Source organism: Leuresthes tenuis, unplaced genomic scaffold, assembly GCF_036924035.1.
Source record: "Leuresthes tenuis unplaced genomic scaffold, fLeuTen1.0.hap1 SCAF_18, whole genome shotgun sequence".
Taxonomy (NCBI): domain Eukaryota; kingdom Metazoa; phylum Chordata; class Actinopteri; order Atheriniformes; family Atherinopsidae; genus Leuresthes; species Leuresthes tenuis.
The window spans coordinates 22,547,376-22,569,454 of record NW_027325372.1 but is presented as its reverse complement, the minus strand read 5'-3'; positions in this window follow the sequence as shown (position 1 = coordinate 22,569,454).

The following is a 22,079-nucleotide window of genomic DNA, read 5'->3' as shown; positions in this document are numbered from 1 at the left end:
AATTCAGAAAATTCACTGATAAAAGCAGCATCATGCTTTGGTGGTCTGTAGACAGTGATGCAAAGAATTGAGGGACTGTTAAAAACAACTGCATGATGCTCAAAGGTGGTGTACTGATCAAATACGATTTGTTTGATTTTTAATGAATTATTGGCTATTGATGCAGGACCACCACCTTTCCTGCCACTTCTCAAGGAGAAAGTAAAGTTAAAATTCTGAGGCTATTCAAGTTCTCTGAACATTGTGGGATCTGGTATGCTCACACTGAGTGATGATGACAGGAATTGGTGAGTTGTTCATGAAAACAGAAGGTCCATGTCCGGTATTGTGTGTGTTATGGTCAGAGGTAGAACTAAAAACATAGGAACTAGGACCTTGGGGACATCAGTCAGTTTTGGTTTAGGGTGGTGAGAGGAGAGTGTAGTGTGTGCATGTTGAATACCTTATGCCAAGTTGGAAGACAACACGTGGGAGCCGGCTCTGTTCAAGTCAAGACCATCAGATCAAAAAAGGTGTCTCCTCTTCCAAAAGACATCAAAATTGTCGATGAAGCTGAGATTATGGGTGCTGCAGGCAGAGGAGAATCAGGTGTTCAGGCTGAGCAACCTGCTGAAACGCCCTATGCTCCTGCCACAGACAGTATCAGCTGCCGCTGCCACAAGGTGTCACCTTTCTGCAAGTCAAGGAGGCTGTGCTCCAAAATAATAAGTTACAGTTGTGTAAAGCATTTCACATTAAGAAGTATTGAGGCCCTAGGGGACATGGATGGAAAAAAAGAAAAAAAGGACGGACTTTTGCAAGATCTCGCAAAAGTTTTGTGAGATCCCCAGAAACTTTTGAAGGATCTTGAGAAAGTTTTGCAAGATCTCAAGAAATTTTCGTGAGATTATATGAGATCTTGCGAGGTCGTAATTAGGACAATGTACATCCGAGTCAGTTTGGCCCATGGGAACGAAAACAAACAGACACAAACATGGAGTGGGAGAAATTTATTGAATTTTGTTTTGAAATGGGCCTAAAATACAGCGAGATAAAAAACTGTGCTCACCAGTAGACACGGCTTTGTGTCCTAAATACGACTTCGCGAGAGAAACATTTGCGAGATGTAGCAAAACTTTCGAGATCTTTCTCTCTTGCTGTGGACATGCTGTGACGAGAACCTACCAATTAAATTATGAGAAAAACTGTTAACCTAAAAGATACAGAATTTAACCTTGTATACATATGTTTCTTCCTTGTAGATTTAAGCACTACAATTTTGATTCCAACATCTAGAGATGAATTATATTATAATTTAATGGTACCATAGAGGTATAGATATATCTCCTTATCTATATCCATAGATATAAGACACAGATACCATTACTCAGAATTCCATGCTGTGAATTGTGTTCTTGTACTAATAAGAAAGTTGTTACATATCCTCATTCGCTCACCACAGGCAAAATTACGTTCGTGAGGAAGAGTTGCTTCTCAGCAACAGTGCCGGGTACTGACAGGACTTTTTCTAGTCTCTGGATAATGTCTTCTGTCTGGGGGAGTAATAGACATGGGGGAAAAAAATATTTAGAAAACATGCTGGCAGAAACAATTAACAAGAAAGGACTTAAAAGCCTTGTTAAAGTGACAAGTTTTGAACTTGCAAGGCCACATTTTTCTATTACTCCTTTCCCACATGCTATTTAAAAAGTCCACATACCTTCATGTCATTGAATAAAGTGAAATGTTCACTGTAGTGTTTCCGGAGGGCAGGATCTAGTCCTCTGTGTTTCCACAGATATATTCTGTTGGACAGAATGTTCCCACTCTGGAGGTTTCTTTCCAAATCCTGCAATCATATGTATTTAGCGGCTGATAGTGTTTTACCACCATGGACTCTTTATAGAATTATTGAATGCCTTTAGTAGAGAAAATGCAGTACAGCTCACAGGAGATTACATGTTATTACCTTTATTTCTCCATCTGTCAGAATGTCTTCCGCTTTAACAGACTCCAGAATGTCATGAGATGAGATCACAAAATGAGATTATTGTTACAATTCAGGGGTGCTGTTGCATCCTTAGATGTCCAGTCCCCCTCCGCACCAGCACACTGGAAATGCAGCCAGTTTTTACATGCTGTGCATTGTACCCATGGGTACAGCTTTATTTTGTCATGGAAAACACTTTTTCCATATTTCCTGTATGACTTGGTTCTGTCTGATATAGTCAACTGTGTTGTGTGTAAAGAATTATATAAATATACTTAACATAGTTTTCATTTATGTTGTACATACCTGGTTTTCCAAGTTGCCCGCTGGAACAAACAGGACCTTAGTTGCCAGGCAATGGCTGCAGTTGGTAGGAAGTCCTGAGTTACAACATCCTGTTGTACATCATCTGTCTTTTATTCATTACAGATTTTGGTATAACATTTAAAAAAAAAAAAGACCTCTAACCTCTGCATTGACAGTCTTCAGAATTTGAGCAGTATGGTGCAGACGAAGAGTCCTACATTGATTAAGAGTGAGAGCCTCTGCAGAGACCTCACGGTTTAGGACCTCATTTTAAGCTGCCGAATTGTGAACAAAAAAATTCACTTGATGAACTCATAAAGCACACTTGCACTGAACAGGGAGAAGCAGCTCAAATAATAAACAGTTTACAGAACACACAAAGACTCCACAGTGTGTTGCTACTTCCACTGTGAAGGAAATGTCACAGTCCAACCTTCAAGGCCACCACATAATCTGAAGACATTTCTACAAGAGAACAAATTGGCAATAATCTAGTATTATCATTATGCCACATATGTAGTAATTTATGACAAATATCAAATGTTGTATGAGACTTTCTCTTTACGTGAGGGGGTCCATGTCACCATGACTGGTCTGACAGTGAAGCATGAGTGAATCATAAACTCGGATCTGTCTCAGTTTGAAGTCAAATACCTACAACGACATAAATCAATCATAACAATTAAAAAAAAATCACATTTGTATGACTTCAAATGCAGTTAATGGTATAGGTTATGCTTTTGCTCTTTCTGCATAATTGATTTTGTTGCTAAAGCATATTTACCAAATTATATTAATAGTCCAATCACAGAATAAAACTTGTTTAATGGAGGCTCACCCAAAGCAGAAAATGGTTGCCCGTCTCAGGAGACAAGTGACCAACAATCCTGGGGAGGAGTAGCTTGTCTGACCCCTATGGAAAAACAATATCGGGTTGGACAACACAGTCCATGTGAAGAGCAGATATATTTTTCAAATATTTACATTGTCTTGTGTTTCAAAAAGGACCTACTGGGATGTGTTTGACAACCTGCTCACTCACACCTCCACTTGTGGTCCATTCCCGGTGCCACAAGATGAAGTCATAAGTACCCAAAGAACCACTCTATAACATAAAATGTACCAGCAAACGTTGATAAGGCAACAAAAGCAATCAGAAATGGAAGTACATCTATTACCGTGTGTTCTTGGTAACTTGATAGTTAACTGCTTCTAATTCAATATACTTGTTAAAATACAACACTCAATATGTGCTTATACTTGGTATAAGGTACACATCTATATTTTAGAAACACTGCAGTAACTAATTACAGTTCGTGTACAAACTAATTTCAAACACCAGATTTATTGCACTTACATCATCCGTCAACCATGGCATTGATGCCAGCCTCTCTTCTGGACCATGGAAGATTGTGCCAACAGTACCTGTGGGGAAACACTGCGAATGTCCTGTTTGGTCACAGGAAATTGTCTTGACACATGAGCAATGACTTGAGTTTCTTTGCAGCGTCCAGAGAACAAGTCCTCAAGTTTTCCCTTAATACAAACAGTATGACAAAAATATTTCTAACTTTTACGTCCTGTATTATGTTATAACATGTAGCAAACAAGCTTACCAGCAGACTGCAGACACGGCATTCCATGAAGGCCTCCATTTCTGACTTGAAAGTTTGGTTGATTTTCTCATTGTGGAGATCTATCAAAACCCGCAGTGTTTGTTAAAGGTGTGCCGCTTTCATTTGGCACAATGAATATCTTTCAGATACAAATTCACGATTGAACGGCTCTGCAACTGATAATGTGATTTCTCTTCGGAGGCTGGGGGGGATATTCAGACTTCTGGACGTTTCTGTTTTTTCTGGTGGAATCTGTCATAGAGTGAATATCTCTCTGTTGTGCCTGTGATAGGATGTGATGCTGCCATTCTGTCACCATTGAGACTTCCCTGGAGTGGGAGTGGGAACCTCAGGTTCGTAACCCACTTCATGTCCATCTGCAACTCCTTATTGACAGCCAGCTTGATGTTGTCAGGGGTTGGAGCACACAGTCTTCCATCATGTAGCTTGAAATACAGTTGTATTTCTTGTCCGGTCGTTTGTATGCCGAGCAACTTGTCCAGCCACAACTGAAATGTAGCATGTATGGAACTGTTTAAAACTCAGCAGCCCATTGGTGTGGTCCCTGGCTGACTCCGTCCAGGATAGAAAATTTAGATAGTATACAACTCTGTGCATACATGAAAAATGAAGGACACCACCTAAAGAATAGAAAAGATCATATAGCATAATGCTGTTATAGGAAGGACAAAAACAAATAAATCCAAATCATATATCAAAAAATTTCTCACCACCAGCTTTCTGTAGTTTCCAAAATAGCTTGGGGTCTTTGAAGTTCAGCAGTTCCTCAAGTCTGATCATCAGATCTGCGATGGAGCCCTCTGCTGACACACCCAAGGCATAACAAGCATCTTGTAGTTCTATAAGTTGAAAAGAGAAAAAAAGCAATATTAACACACAGTGTACCGTCTTTGAATCAAGTATATCCAGAATGATGTCCACATTTATCTTTTTGAGGGGATGCTTGGTGTCATTATCAGGGTTTTTTTTCATGGCCTTTCTGAACTCTGTTTTGGGTAGAATCTTTCCCACTCTGGTGTGCTTTCCTATCCACGGTGCCAAAGTGGAGTGTCCAACAGAGTTGTCGTATCGGTTAGCCACAGATGTTCTTATTAATGAAACAGTATTTTTCGAAGTTTACATTAGTTCCAAGATTTGTTTGTCACAAAGTTTATGTCGAAGTGTAAGGCTGATACCGTTGCTGTTGAAATTTCCACACTTTTCTATATTTATGATAGTATGTAGCACTGTCCATATGTAGTAAATAACTTATATGAGTCCTTCTGCTATCAGTGACCTGTCCAAGCCCGACCATGTCTTCACTATATCCACCTCAAGGTCTTCCTCAGAAACAATCTCTGAATCTGGTCTTTTAAATGTCCCAACTGCAAATTACGTTTTGTACAGAATTACAAAAGCAGCACAAACATTCATAGAGAAACAGAGTCACCAATAACTTCACATATGAAATTCCAAAAATTATGCAACATTTTCCATTGCAACCTTCTAAAATAACAAATATGTTATTTAATCACTGCCCGCCTGACATACTTAACACAGGTACACATTTGTATCTGTAAGTCCATTGTGAGAATCTACATCATAAATGTAATGTTACTATAGACTTACCTTTCTGGACATAATTAATCCCATACACCACAGCTTGCGTGGTTACTATGTTGGAGGGATTCAGAACTGGAGGGGTGGGACCAGGACAGTAGGAACAAGTGTTTTCTGTGGGGACAAAACACGGTGGTGGTTGCTGCTCCTTAGTCCTCAGCTCCACAGGCAAACCCTGTAGGAATGGGATGTGCTTGTGTGTCATGAGGTAGTCGATCATAATGCAGATTTCCTGACTGTTCACAGGCTGTTTTTCACAGCTGATGCTGGTTTCAACAATGTGACTTTCCAGGTCATCAATATCTTGTATCTGAATGCCCAATGTTGCCATTAAAGTGCCTGGGGACTCTTGAAAAATCCACCGCATGGCCATCATGCGGTGTTAAGTCCCAGTCCCCCGACACTGACAGTTCCATTGTTCCAGAAATGTGTCAAACGTGACTATAGTCCTTCCGAGCTGACACCAGTTGTCTGTCTGCGATGTGAAGACTGAGAAGAAAACCTACCGTTTGGAGTATCTGTCATATTCAAAAATAACTGGAAAAACACTGTCCAATCCAAGACATCAATCCCTTATTCAACATGTCCTTGAGGGAGGCAGAAGTGAGGACTGCTGGCTTTGCATATGACTTGGCATTCTTTGTTCTCTTCAAGTGTTTGCATTCCTTTCCAGGATTTCCTGAGGACCATGTAATTTGAATAAATTTCCTGCAATTTGGAACCTCAGTCAATTTTTGGTGGGTTAGTGAACTTGATTACATGCACCGGTAAAACAGGGCTGTGGTCATATTTTCGTGTGACACAAATCCCATTTCTTACATCAATGCAAATCATTGGGGCAATGTCCAAGTAATGTACATCTCTGATATGTCTTTTTAGATTTTTTTTGGGAACTTAGCTCAGCTGTACAGTGGGGACATGACACCTTTTCTGATTTACAGTCCAAGTTGCCTGCGGGGTCTACTGTGACATTGTCAGCTTTTCGTTTTCAAGTCTTTGTCTTATCTGCCAAATAAAAAACAAAGACACAGTTGTTATTGTGAAACATTAAAGTACTGATACAAGATGTTTAAACCACAATACAAAAGCCACTGTTTCCCTGCCCTGAGACTATCTCTTGAGTATATTTGTTTTTTGCCACACACAGGGAACTCCAGTCGAAGATATTACTGAGGAGGACACAACACTGATGACCATCAGACTAACAGTTGCAAAATTATGAAACAACAATTTTAAGTGAAATATTTCTTAGATATAAAGGCAGGAACATACAGCCATCTTCCTGGGGCTGACTGTGGGACTAAAGTAATCACCGACAGATTTAACTTTCTCAAAAATGTTATTAAACTCTGCCAGGATACGCAAATATGCTCCTTTCTGGACACACGTCGTAGCTTTTACCTATATGCTGTGTGTGTTATTAGCATTACCTGCATCAAACTCAACAATTTGGCACTTTTTGAAAAAAATCTTAAAAAAAAAGAAAGACAAATACTAATATTTTACTGTCATGGGGCGTGTTACTGCTTGGTTATGTTGATTGAAATTGATATTAAAATGTGTGTGGATGTTGTTGTACTACATACCATGATTGTTTTCCACAAAGTACATTGCATCTGCAAACTAATGACCCTGAGGATGACCATCCCATCCACCCTGCAGATGTCCTGGATGGAAGGGCTGTAAGGGACCTGATCACCTGAAATCACAAAAATAAAATACAGACAAATTCACATGTGATTTGATTCTTCTTTATTCTCTAAAAGTACAAAAGCAACAGTCAGGATTTGTAATATAGTTACAAACATTAACATATTCACCTGTTTCACCATGACAAGGCACCCATCTCAACTGGTGTTGCAGTAATAGAATTTCAAGGTCGGCTTTTTTAATCTGCTGATCCAGGTACACCATTTGTTGTTTTTTTTTAATAATTGTTTTTAAAATCAGGTGCACCGTGTACAACTCCATCCATCCATCCATCATCTGCCGCTTATCCGGGGGTCGGGTCGCGGGGGCAGCAGCTTGAGCAGAGAAACCCAGACGTCTCTGTCCCCGGCCACTTCCTCCAGCTCTTCCGGGGGGACCCCGAGCCGTTTCCAGGCCAGGTGAGAGACATAGTCTCTCCAACGTGTCCTGGGTCTCCCCCGGGGTCTCCTCCCAGTGGGACGTGCCCGGAACACCTCCCCAGGGAGGCGTCCAGGGGGCATACTAACCAGATGCCCGAGCCACCTCATCTGACTCCTCTCAATGCGGAGGAGCAGCGGTTCTACTCCGAGCCCCTCCCGGATGACTGAGCTTCTCACCCTATCTCTAAGGGAGAGCCCAGACACCCTGCGGAGGAAACCCATTTCGGCCGCTTGTATTCGCGATCTTGTTCTTTCGGTCACTACCCACAACTCGTGACCATAGGTGAGGATGGGAACGTAGATTGACCAGTAAGTAGAGAGCTTCCTCAGCTCCCTCTTCACAACGACGGGTCGGTGCAGAGCCCGCAACACTGCAGACGCCGCACCGATCCGCCCGTCAATCTCCCGCTCCATTCGTCCCTCACTCGTGAACAAGACCCCGAGATACTTGAACTCCTCCACTTGGGGAAGGATCTCATTCCCGACCCGGAGAGAGCATTCCACCCTTTTCCGGCTGAGAACCATGGTCTCGGATTTGGAGGTGCTGATTCTCATCCCAGCCGCTTCAAACTCGGCTGCGAATAGCTCCAGTGAGAGCTGAAGGTCACGGCCTGACGACGCTAACAGAACCACATCATCTGAAAAAAGCAGAGACCCGATTCTGAGGTCGCCAAATCGGACACCCTCAACGCCCTGGCTCCGCCTAGAAATTCTGTCCATAAAAGTTAGGAACAGAATCGGTGACAAAGGGCAGCCCTGACGGAGTCCAACTCTCACCGGAAACGTATCAGACTTACTGCCGGCAATGCGGCCCAAACTCTGGCACCGGTCATACAGAGACCGAACGGCCCCTATCAAGGGGTCCGGCACTCCATATTCCCGGAGCACCCCCCACAGGACTCCACGAGGGACACGGTCGAACGCTTTCTCCAAGTCCACAAAACACATGTAGACTGGTTGGGCGAACTCCCATGCACCCTCCAGGATCCTGCCGAGGGTATAGAGCTGGTCCACTGTTCCACGGCCAGGACGAAAGCCACACTGCATCTCCTGAATCCGAGGCTCGATTATCCGACGGATCCTCCTCTCCAATACCCCCGAATAGACCTTACCAGGGAGGCTGAGGAGTGTGATACCCCTATAGTTGGAACACACCCTCCGGTCCCCCTTTTTAAAGAGGGGGACCACCACCCCAATCTGCCAGTCCAGAGGCACTGTCCCCGATGTCCACGCAATGCTGCAGAGGCGTGTCAGCCAAGACAGCCCTACAACATCCAGAGCCTTGAGAAACTCAGGACGGACCTCATCCACCCCCGGGGCCTTGCCACCGAGGAGCTTTTTGACCACCTCGGCAACCTCAGCCCCAGAAATGGGAGGCCCCGTCTCCGAGCTCTCCGACTCTGCCTCTTCCGAGCACGTGTTGGTAGGATTGAGGAGTTCCTCGAAATACTCCCCCCACCGACTCACAACATCCCTAGTTGAGGTCAGCAAAGCCCCGTCCCCACTGTAAACAGTGTTGACTGTGAGCCGCTTCCCCCCCGTCCGGAAATCGTTCTCCATGGTCTCACCGAACTCCTCCCAGGCCCGAGTTTTTGCCTCAGCAACCGCCGAAGCCGCGGCCCGTCTGGCCTGTCGGTACCTATCAGCTGCTTCCAGGGTCCCACTGGCCAAAAAGGCCCGATAGGACTCCTTCTTCAGCTTGACGGCTTCCCTCACCACTGGTGTCCACCAGCAGGTTCGAGGGTTGCCGCCACGACAGGCACCGACCACCTTACGGCCACAACTCCGATCAGCTGCCTCGGCAATGGAGTCACGGAACATGGCCCATTCAGACTCAATGTCCCCCACCTCCCCCGGGATATGGTTGAAGCTCTGCCGGAGGTGGGAGTTAAAGCTCCTTCTGACGGGGGATTCTGACAAACGCTCCCAGCAGACCCTCACAATACGTTTGGGCCTGCCAGGTCTGATCGGCATCCTCCCCCACCAGCGGAGCCAACTCACCACCAGGTGGTGATCAGTTGACAGCTCCGCCCCTCTCTTCACCCGAGTGTCCAGGACATACGGCCGCAAGTCCGATGATACAACCACAAAGTCGATCATCGAACTGCGGCCAAGGGTGTCCTGGTGCCAAGTGCACATATGGACACCCTTATGCCTGAACATGGTGTTCGTTATGGACAGTCCATGACTGGCACAGAAGTCCAACAACATAACCTGTACAACTCCTTTACTGGTAACTAGGAAACATATGGACGACATTTAATGCCTACAGTTCCACATACAGATTTAACATGGTATTGACCAGGGATCTCTCCCCTTGTCTCCCTGTGGCAGCAGACAGTGTTTCCTCCTCCTCATCATTCTGCTGTGATGCAGGAAAAGATACTGTTTCAGAATACTTTTAGCTGTCATCCGAGGCAAGATCCAAGTATTGAATACTTACAGCTGCAGGGTTTACAACTGTTTCAGGTTCTGTGACAGGCTCGGATGAGCTTCCGCCAGGGATACCTTCAGCCACCGGGTGACCACTGTTTTGGCTGAGGGTCAGCTCCTCGGCCTCTGTCAGAGGTGGTGGAGGTGGCCCTCCACCTGTTTTTTGGGCCTCTGCCTTCTTTCTGTTGGCTGAGCAGAACTCAATGTTTCATTTTCATTAGTATTTTAATGAGTGTTGGTGTAGGCTACAGCATCACATTTTAAATGACTTCAATGGGTATAAAATAAAAATGTGTCTGTAAGTGTCTAAGTGGGGTATTAAGTGAGAAGACGTGTTATAAGGAGTTTAATTTACTATTTCAAGTAGCCACTGAATTAATATTTACTTTGTTTAATAGCCTAAGTCAATTTTAAATTTTTTTTAATTAAAATTACAGTGAGGCAATCATAGCCTGGCAATATATGTCTTACCTTTTTGAATTATGTTTTATATTTCATTTTTAGCTGCTTCCAGGTCCTTTTTCCCCCCTTGTTGGATTGCACCCAAATACAAATCAGATGTCATTCCTACTTATATTCATAACTATAGGCTGCTACGATGTTACGGTTAAATGTTATGTCAATGGAATACTACATTCAAACTTACGCGTTGACTCGGGCAGCAATTTTTTTTTCCCATGCAGTCCCTCTCTCCTTCGCTGCTGCTGCAATCCTGCATTATTATTATTATCATTATTCCTTCTTCTTCATCCTTGTCTTAATTTGTTTAATGTTTCATTAGTTGTGTTGGTTTTGAGTACTTTGTGTAGTGTGTGCAGGTCAAAGGTTGTCTGCCTGAACCAGCTGGTGGATGCAGTGGGACCTGCACTGACCGGCAGCCAAGCTTTGGGCTCTGCTCTGGGGGTGCACTCTGTCCGCCTGATGGAGAGGAGCCTGGAGCTATGGAGGAAGAGGCTGACCCGGAAGGAGAGAGACCTTCTCCTCAGGTACGGCAGAGGAGAGGCTGAACCTGACGCCAAGGACCCGTACCCGGAGATACACCTGGACCCCAAATTCACGGAGCTCAGCGGTCCTCTACTGAGAGTCTGTGAGGGGGACAAACTCAGCCTGCACAAGGCCGATAAAAAGACTATATATGAACTGTGTGAAAAGCATCCACAAAACAAAACTGTGCAACAGAGCGGAGTGCGTGTGGACTGAGAGGCTGAGTGGACTGAGCCCACAGTGGAGAACTTTATATAAACCTCCCTTAAAAAAGAAAACTGGAGATCTTCAGTGGAGAATTTTACATGGTGCCATTGCCAAGAATGCCTATTTATCGGTTTTTACTCAGTGTTTTACCCTTTACCCTTTCTGTGGTCTGGCCAAAAACATTTTTCATGTTTTTATTGAGTGCAACAGGTTAGCAGAGTTTTTTTTAAAAATTGTTTTAACTTGTGTTTTTAACCTATTTGGTGCTACTTTTACTGTCTCTGGTTTTATTTGTGGTGTCAAATTCAAAAAGACAAAAACACAAAAGTGTCAACTCCTAAATTTTCTGGTAGGAGAGGCAAAACTGTTGGGACAGACTCCAGGGAGGGTCGACCCTTGATGTTGTGACTCTGTGGAGGTACAACGTTAAAGCCAGACTGAGGCTGGAGTTTTGCTTCCACAGAGTCACTGGAAACAAATGATTTTGCACATCAGTGGGCTCATGAGGGGCTTTTGTGCCAGGTGTCTGGTGAAGAACTGCAATTTGCACCTTTTTTAAACTAATTGATTGATCCTTATTATTAAGCAAATTGTGTGATTTGTTTTGATACCAAGTGTAAATAAAGTGCTGTTAAAAATCCAAATCTTCTTCTTCTTCTGTTTTTTTAAATAGCAGCTGGCATCCTTGGTGTTGCATATGCTGCCATCTACTGGACTAGATTTCTTTTTCTATTTCTTCTTTTAATCAGTCCAGAAGTTACCAGGAATCCTATTGTTATTCTCCTCCCTTCTTTAGACTTAGCAGATTCTACTATATTTTTCAAATTACATTCTGTTATTCCTGCCCCATCTTCATTATTTCCCTCTCTCTTCCATATCTGGGACATGCTACCATCACATGTTCCACTGTCTCCCTCTCCCCACAGCTACACTGCCCAGTTGGATGTTTCCCCATTATCTTAAGTGTATTATTCAATTTACAATGTCCTATTCTTATCCTGCTAATAATAACTTGTTCTGTTCTGTCCACAACACCCTGCCTCTCCTGCTACACTTTGTTAATTTATATAAATGTCTTCCTTTTTCCTGATTCTTCCCATATTGATTCCATTGATTGTTTATTTCTTTCCATACTAAACTTTTCCCTTCTGTTTTTGATAATTTTACTTTAATTTCCACCACCTCTTTCTTTACTGCATCCTTAGCAGCTTTGTCTGCTTTTTCATTTCCTTTTATTCCTACATGAGCTGGTACCCTCATGAACACCATTTACCTCCCCTGTTGCATTAACCTGGATGTTTTTAACTGTATTTCATATAAAATTTCCTGATGTGTTTTTGCTGTTCCGTTTTTAATACTTAAGAGTGATGAAAGTGAATCACTACATATAACTATTCTTCTATCCCTCACCCCCTCCATCCAGTCTATTGCTAGCAATATCGCACATAATTCCACTGCATATATACTTAAATGATCTGATGTTCTTCTTGAAATTGTTCTATTATACATGGGAACCACCATTGCTGCTGCTGTTACTCGTGTTGCCTGTTCTTTGGACCCATCTGTACACACACACGCACTTTATCTGCTGTTTTATTTCTTTCCTTGATGTTCCACATGTTTACGTCTACATTTGTTTCTTGTAACATCCATTTAGGTATTACTGTCCACAGAACTGTTGGGCTGAATTCCCTGTGTTGTATTTTTAGTTGTTCTGCTAAACCCCCACTGACCCACCCAAAAGTCGTTTTTTCCTCTTTTCCCAGCACATCTCAAGAACTCTCTTTGCTGGATGTTCATCTTTGTGTCCTTTTAAATTTACCCAGTGGTTGGCTATTCGCTGTTTTCTCCTGAGCCATAGTGGCATTTCTCCTGCTTCAACCTGTAGTGAACATATTGGTGCTGTTTTTCTCCCTCTGTCTGTCTGTTTTACACCCGCTTACAGAAAGTATCGCGAGGATATCGCTACCGGACCTGTACAGGCCGTCGGCCGATATCCACCACTCTACTCTCCGTAACTTATCTACATTCTACACTCTGGTGATGATGATAAACACTCCTTAATTAAATTTTTAGCTCTCCACTAGAGTAAGTCTCGCGCCAAGACGCCGATTCGGAACACAGGAAGCGGAAACTCCAGCCGACCGTCGATTGCTGGCCTGGCAGTGAGTCTTCTTCTTCTTCTTCTTTGATGTTTAATGGCAGCTGGCATCCTTGGTGTTGCATATGCCGCCATCTACTGGACTAAATTTCTCTCTTTTTTTCCCTTCTTATTTCTTCTTTTCTATATTCTTTTAATTATTCCAGTATTTACCAAGAATCTTATTGTTATTCTCCTCCCTTCCTTAGACTTAGCAGATTCTACTATGTTTTTCAAATTATATTCTGTTATTCCTGCCCTCTGCAGCCCTATCTTCATTATTTCCCTCTCCCTTCCATATCTGGGACATGCTATCAACACATGTTCCACTGTTTCTTTCTCCCCACAGCTACACTGCCCAGTTGGATGTTTCCCCATTATCTTAAGTGTATTATTCAGTTTACAATGACCTATTCTTATCCTACTAATAATGACTTGTTCTGTTCTGTTCTGTCCATAACACCCTGCCTCGCCTACTATACTTTGTAATTTATATAAATGTCTTCCTTTTTCCTGATTCTTCCAATATTGATTCCACTGATTGTTTATTTCTTTCCATACTAAACTTTTCCCTTCTGTTTTTGATAATTTTACTTTCATTTCCACCACCTCTTTCTTTACTGCATCCTTAGCAGCTTTGTCTGCTTTTTCATTTCCATTTATTCCTACATGAGCTGGTACCCACATGAACACTATTTCCCTCCCTTGTTGCATTAACCTGGATGTTTTTAACTGTATTTCATATAAAATTTCCTGATGTGTTTTTGCTGTTCCGCTTTTAATACTTAAGAGTGATGAAAATGAATCGCTACATATAACTATTCTCCTATCCCTCACCCCCTCCATCCATTCAATTGCTATCAATATTGCACATAATTCTACTGCATATATACTTAAATGATCTGATGTTCTTTTTGAAATTGTCTTATTATAAATGGGAACCACCATTGCTGCTGCTGTTACTCCTGTTGCCTGTTCTTTGGACCCATCTGTATATATATACACATATTCTCTATATTTTTCCTCCACATAGTTATAAAATTCCTGCACTAGATCTGCTGTTTTATTTCTTTCCTTGATGTTCCACATGTTTAAGTCTACATTTGTTTCTTGTAGCATCCATTTTGGTATTGTTGTCCAAAGAACTGTTGGGCTGAATTCCACATGTTGTATTTTTAGTTGTTCTGCTAAACCCTCACTGACCCACCCAAAACTCGTTTTTTCCTCCTTCCCCTTTTCCCAGCACATCTCCAGAACTGTCTTTGCTGGATGTTCTTCTTTGTGTCCTTTTAAATTTATCCAGTAGTTGGCTATTAGCTGTTTTCTTCTGAGCCCTAGTGGCATTTCTCCTGCTTCAACCTGTAGTGAACATATTGGTGCTGTTTTTATTGCTCCGAGACAAGTTCTTAATGCTCTGGCTTGAATTATATCTATTTGCGAGAGGACTGATTTTGCTGCCGATCCATATCCCACACAACCGTAATCTATTCTAGACCTTATTAATGCTATGTATATATATTTTAATGCTGTAAAATCAGCACCCCACTCTAACCCAGCCAAACACCTCATAATATTCAATACTTTCTTACTTCTCTCTACAATTCCCTTCACATGCTCCCTCCATGTTAATCTAGAATCCATTATCATTCCTAAGAATCGAAAGCTGCTTACTCTCTCTAAGTTCTTTCTGTACAAGTTTAACTTTTTATTTTCACTAATTTTCTTTTTTGAGAAGAACATTACTTTACTTTTCTCCACTGAAAATTTAAAACCCCACTCTTCTCCCCATTTCTCCACTTGATTTATCCCTTCCTGTAGTTTCTTAACTATGTGATCTATGTTGCCTCCCCTCTTCCATAACGCCCCATCATCTGCAAACAAAGATCTTCCCATTCCTGCTGGTACACTGTCGAATATATCGTTTATCATTATTGTAAATAGCGTGGGACTTATCACACTCCCCTGCGGTGTGCCATTCTCTACCACATAGCTCTCTGACACCTCCGACCCTATTTTAACTTGTATAACTCTTTCATTTAAAAAATCCATAGTCCAGTTAAACATGTTTCCCTCAATTCCCATTCGATGCATTTTAATTAGCAATCCCTCTCTCCACAACATGTCATATGCCTTTTCCACATCAAAAAACACTGCTGCCACTGTTTCTCTATTTACTTGTGCTTTTCTTATATCATCTTCAATGCATACTACTGGATCAATAGTGCTCCGACCTCTTCTAAACCCACTCTGATGTCTAGTTACCAATCCCCTTATTTCTATATAATACATCATTCTTTCATTTATCATTCTTTCCATTATCTTACCTATATGGGATGTTAGTGCTATGGGCCTGTAATTTATTGTCTTACTATGATCTTTCCCCGGCTTCCTAATTGGTACTATTATTGCCTCCTTCCAACTTCGTGGTACTTTCCCCTCTTTCCAGACTTTATTGAATAATGTTAATATCTTTGTTAATCCCCCCTCACTTAAATGTTTGATCATAGTGTAACATATCCCATCTTTGCCTGGCGCACTCCTTCTTGTATTCTCTATTGCTCGTTTCATTTCTCTAATTGTAAATGGTACATCTATTTCGTTTTCTCTACTTTCTTTTCTTATTAACACCTCCCTGTATTCGTCTCTCTTTTTCTTCCTTCCATTTCTTCCCTCCTCAGTTAAATTATTTGAACTGTGCACCGCAACAAAAGTTTTAACCATTAATTCCGCCTTTTCTTTATTAGTTATAGCCACTTCCTCTCCAGAACTCAGGACTGGATAAGTCCAATCCTTCCTATCCCCACCCATTTTCCTCAACATTCCCCATACTTCTCCTATCTTAGTTTTGCTCCCAATCGATCCACAAAATTTCCTCCAATACGACCTCTTTGCTTGTCTTATTGTTTTCCTTACCATTGCTTGTGCTTGCTTATATTGAATCATGTGTTGAAAGTTATGGTACCTTTTAACTAATTTAAACGCTTTATTTCTACTTTTTATTGCTTGTTTACATTTTTCATCCCACCATGGTACTAACTTGTTTTTCTTTCTCCCTGAACTTTTAGGTATACATCTGTCTGCTGCTGATATAATCCCCTGCTTTATGTCTCTCTCCATCATTTCCACCTCCACATTATCATTAACCCGATCCAGATTTTTTTCACTTTCCTTTGTAAACTCTATCCAATTCGCTTTTTCTAAGATCCATCTTCCCCCTACTCTCTCCGTGTCCTGTACTGTCTCTATATTTATTTTATTATATATAGGGTAGTGATCACTTCCTATGGTCCCTTTTTGATACACATTCCAGTCACACAGTGGTGCTAATACATTCGTCACTATTGTCAGGTCTATAGCCGACTCCTTCCCAGTATTTACATCTATCCTTGTCCCTCTTCCATCATTCACACAAACCAGATTCTGTCCATCTAACATTTCTTCTACTATTTCTCCATTACTGTCATTTTTCTCACTCCCCCACAATGTATTATGTGCATTAAAATCTCCACACCACACTGTATTTCCATTGCTCTTGCCCCCCATTTCTTCCAGTTTCTTTATATCCAACTTCCTGCATGGGTTATAAAAATTTATTATTGCCAACTTTCTCTTCCCTATCCATATTTCTATTATAATAGTCTCCATCTCAACTCCTATATCGATAACCCTGTAAGGAATGCCCTCTTTAACAAACGTGACACACCCACCTCCTACCCCTTCTTCCCTGTCCCTTCTGACTGCCATGTATCCTGTGATAATAAAATCTAAATTTGGTTTTAACCATGATTCCTGTATGCACAATATGTCTGGTTTTTCCTGCTGACTATATATGAATTGTTTAAATTCCTGACCATTACCAATTAGACTTCTTGCATTCCATTGAAGGATTATCATTATTATTAATACTATCCAATACATGATGAATCTTGACTGGCCTGAACACTTAACTCGTCTCTCACTTCTTCCCATCGTATCCCTCTCATACCCAGATGATGCACTGCTGCTTTGACTATGATTTGTATTCTTTCGGTTTTAGATTTAACATCTGCAGTCGCATTTATGACCCCTGCTACAAATGTCACCAATCTTTTTTTCTCCTCCACCATTTTCTTTTCAATTTCTTGCCCAACATCCGTCACCACTTGTTTCTCTCTATGCTTCTGCTTATCATCCTCCTTTCCCGCTCTCCTGGCAGCTTCAGCATACGATATTTTCTCATTCACTTTCATCCGCTGCACTGTTATCTCTTTCTTCATAACCTCACATCCCCAGTATGCTACACTATGTTCTCCTCCACAGTTACAGCATTTTGGTTTCACACCTGTCCCACATTTCCCATATTCATGATCCCCTCCACACCTTGCACACCTTCTTTTCCCTGTGCACCTGCTAGCAATATGTCCGTACTCTTGACAGTTAAAGCACCTCATTGGTTTTGGGACAAATTCTCTAACACTATACTTCATAAATCCAAAATAAATTTCTTTTGGGATAGTTTTTGCATCGAACTCTATAACCACTGTTTCTGATTCTTTTTTCTCAGGCCCTCTTGTCATTCTTTTAACATCTTTAACTGTCGTATTTCTTACTCTCATGTTTTCTATTACAACTTTCATACTGATTCCAAGGGGAACCCCTGTTATCACTCCCTTACATCCAAAACTTCTCTGCTCTCCAACTCTCACCGTTTTTGTAACTTTCATTTTTCCTACACTCACCATTTTCCGAGCTTTTTCCACTTGTGTATCTGTGTTGCACCCGATTAGCAAGTTTCCATCTCCTAACACTTTAGCGTATTTGACTTCCCCTACTTGTGTTCTGATTATTTTTGTAATTTTTAATGGATCCATTTTTTTAACTCCCCCTTCACCTTCAAATCTCACTACAACATTAAGGTTTCCCTTCTTCCTATTCCTTTCCTCATCTTCCTGTCCCCCACTCTCCGTGTCTTCTACGCTATCTTTATCTTCTTTCTTTCTCTTTCTCCCACTTTCCCCTTTACCCCTTCCTCCTCTCCCTACTTGCTCCCACTCACCACCCTCTTTATCAATCTCAAACTCCTCTTCACTCATCTCCGTATTGTTACAACTCTCTCTATCCCCCTCCATTTTACACCCGCTTACCAAAAGTAGCGCTAGGATATCGCTACCGGACCTGTACAGGCCGTCGGCCGATATCCCCCACTCTACTCTCCGTAAGTTACTTTTCTACCTACCTTCTATACTCTAGTGATGATGTTAAACACTCCTTATTTCACTTTTTTCCTCTCGTGTTGTTTTTTAAATTTACCGCACTCCACCAAACTATCCTTCCGCACCGAAATCTCGCGAGCATCCCAAAAACCCTCCGAGTCAGCGGACCAATCCCCCTGATAGCGTAGCATGGAGGACTGGCAGTGAGTCTGTGCACCAGAGAGGCTTAAATACAGGCTTGATTACTGATGAGGAGCACCTGAGTGCACAGGTGAACAGAGTTGGCTGATGAGGTGGGTGTGGCCGGCAATGTGAAACGTATTGATTTGTGTCCACATGCACAATTTTCCTAGTTTATTTTAATTTATTTCTTCTTCATGTTATTGTTCACACACAAAAAAAAGACTCCATAAAGGAACACAGTTTCACAGAATTTTGTCAAATTGACATTTGCATTACATTTAACAGATGATAAAGTCTGTATTTGACCTGAGGGTTGGTGATGTAGCTCCACGCAAGGCTGCAAAGCTGAAGAACCAAGTTTGAGTCCCACCCTGACTGCTTCAATTTTCAAGTGAATTAACTTTAAAGTGTAATTTTGAATTACTGTTTGCTTGCACTTTCTGTTTGGTCTCTGTTTTACAAATGAATATCTATTTTATTAAGTTTAGGGATTTAAAACTAAATGGTTACACTTCAATAAAAACATTATCTGTCATTGTGTTATTAAGAAGCAAACACTGCTATGCATCCACACTTGTCAGATCAGAGCATCATGACAGTTATCAGAAGTTTTTGCTTACAGACAGAGCAGAACACATGCCTACCTTCTTCCAGAACATCCTGATCCGATGGCGATCAGGGAGGTTTATGTGTCCGATACTGAAGTTTTCTTCCATTGTGGGGGTTAGGACTTGTATTAAAACAGACACTGTAATAATAGCTGCATCAAAATATCTGTTTCCTTAATAACTAAAAGCCGAGCTCCACCTTCTCAACAACAACAGCAAAAAAAAAAAAAAAAAACAGAAAACATGCAGGACACAAACACAAGATATTACTAATGGTTGTGCTCCATGGCATAACAAAAAAAACAAAACAAAATTCAGATTCATTGGTATAGAAGCAAAGTTTTCTGCTATTTCCTGTTTCGTTATGAGTTTCAAACGCATCAGGCCATTTAATACATGTTCTAAAATCAAGGGTGTTTTAAATTTTTTCTAAATCGTCGCTCTTGATGGTGGTTTATTACACTTCCATCTTACTGCCTCTGCAGTCTTTCTGTAAGAACTTTGCAGCTCAGCAACAACACGAGAAAGTTGACAAATGGATTTAAAGGTGAATACTTTCAAAGTCTTTATAAGACTGGTGAAAAGTGGCAGAAATCGATGTGTGTAGGTGGGGAAGCATGAGAGAGGTCAAGTGCCACACATTTAGTCATCTGTGCTATCTGGTAAATCACTCTGAGATTCTTCTGTCATGAAGAGGGTTTTAGAAGCTGTTAGACAGTCCACCAGCTTGTTCGTCTGCATCACTCCTGATGATTCAGCCCAGTCATCATTTGCTGATGACACATCAAGTCCAAACTCTTTTGGATGATATATTTCAATCAGACATAACTCCTTCCTCACGTAAGTAAGTGGTCTGGCTGCACAATTATCTGCAGTGACCTAAATCTAATTGTAACCCTTATTACCTTTTGAATCCTTTGTAATAGTGCTTGCAAACAGTGGTCCCTTTAAAAGGAAATGTAAGAGCACTGAAACCTGCCAAGGACAAAGTGGGAATAAACATGAGGCAAACCAGTGCAATTAACTGAAGCCTGAATGCTGAAATCTGACACCATGATAGTGGTGACGGTTTGCATCTCTGGCAGGCCAGCTGAGATAAGCCATGCAAAAAAATATCTCACATTCATACAGACTTTATGATTTAAGCTTGACTGACATTCTACAGTGCAATGGCACTAGTAATTACACCCTCATGGGTTCCTAAATGGAGAAAAATTAGTGAGATACTGAAAAAAGTGTCTGTCCTAAGACATCACTTCTTCAGTTTCTCTATTTGCACTGCACACAACTTCAACTAAGACATCAGTAGGTTCTGGAATTGAAGAAAATGCTCACAAATGCATATTTGTGAATAAAAAGACCAGAAGATGTAAATGCTGGATCCAAGATAAATGATTTGTCCACTGTTATTTCAGTGGCTCTGCCATAGTGACTACACAAACACAATACTGTTTGACTTACTCTCTATTTTCTGTTGTTTTGGATTTGGATAAAACTGTGGCCAAATCAAAAACACGACTGTGAAGTATCAAGCAGCTGTGCGCTATTATACTCTGTTGACGGTCAATAGAGGAAATGGATGCTAAAAGGTTGGTTATCTAAACATATTTCTGCAAACATACTCATGGTTTTAAGTGGCCCACTGATGGAGCAGATGCAACGTGAATCATATGCCTGTCATTTTCTGAGGTGGGTGACAAGGGTATAGAATTGAAACAGCCTTTTATTTTACTTTTAGGCAGAGAGCATTTGCAGTATCAATAAACAACATTTAGTATGCATGGAAAAGGGAACTTGTTTCTTTTTCTTTCATCTATAGGATGAAAAGGATCAAAAGGATTTCACCTTTATCACTGACTAAAATGTAATATGCCTAAAGCACTCTGCCAATAGGCATGCCAAAAGCATGTCTTTGTAAAACTAACTTTCCTTACCTTTTCTATGCCTATAATTCCTGCAAACTGACTTGTCCAGAAGAGGCCCAGATACCCTGTACCAGCTACAGAAGGTGGCTGATGGAGGTTTCTTGCTGTCTGAAGGGAGTTTTCCGCCCCACTTTTGCCTTGCTTGCTCTGGACATGGGACTGAATCAAGGATAAGTTTCAATGTGATATGTTGTTTTTCTTAACCAGGCAACTTTTTAAATTGATCTGGCATTATATGAATTTGACTCATTTGGATTTTAGCTAATTTGATTTTATAGGATTATGATTGGAATGCAATTAATTGGATTATAATTGCCTTAAATTAGACCATCTTTGGAGTGCCTTGGGATGACATTTGTTGTGAATTGATGCTATAAAAAATTAATTTAATTGAATATTGAGTGTCAAAAAACTAAAAACCTCAAGGATATACAAAACCACCACAAAATAATCCAAAGTGACAACAAAGAGAAAAAGCAAACAAAAAACAGACAAATGCAAAGAGATGCAAACCATCAATAGAACAAACTTGCATGATGCTTCAGATGCATTTGACACTGATCAGCAAACAATCAATTGTCCTGTTGAGGTTAGTTATGTCAGGGTCTGTGTTTTGTTAGTTTCCTGTTTTATTCTGATAGTCTTGTCTATGTGTTCACTTCCTTTTTCTCCGGTGATTACCCGTCCTCGCCCTTCACCTGTGTCTTGTTATGCCTTCCCTCCTGTGTGTTTACAACCAGTGCTCCCCTGTGCGTCAGTGCCAGATT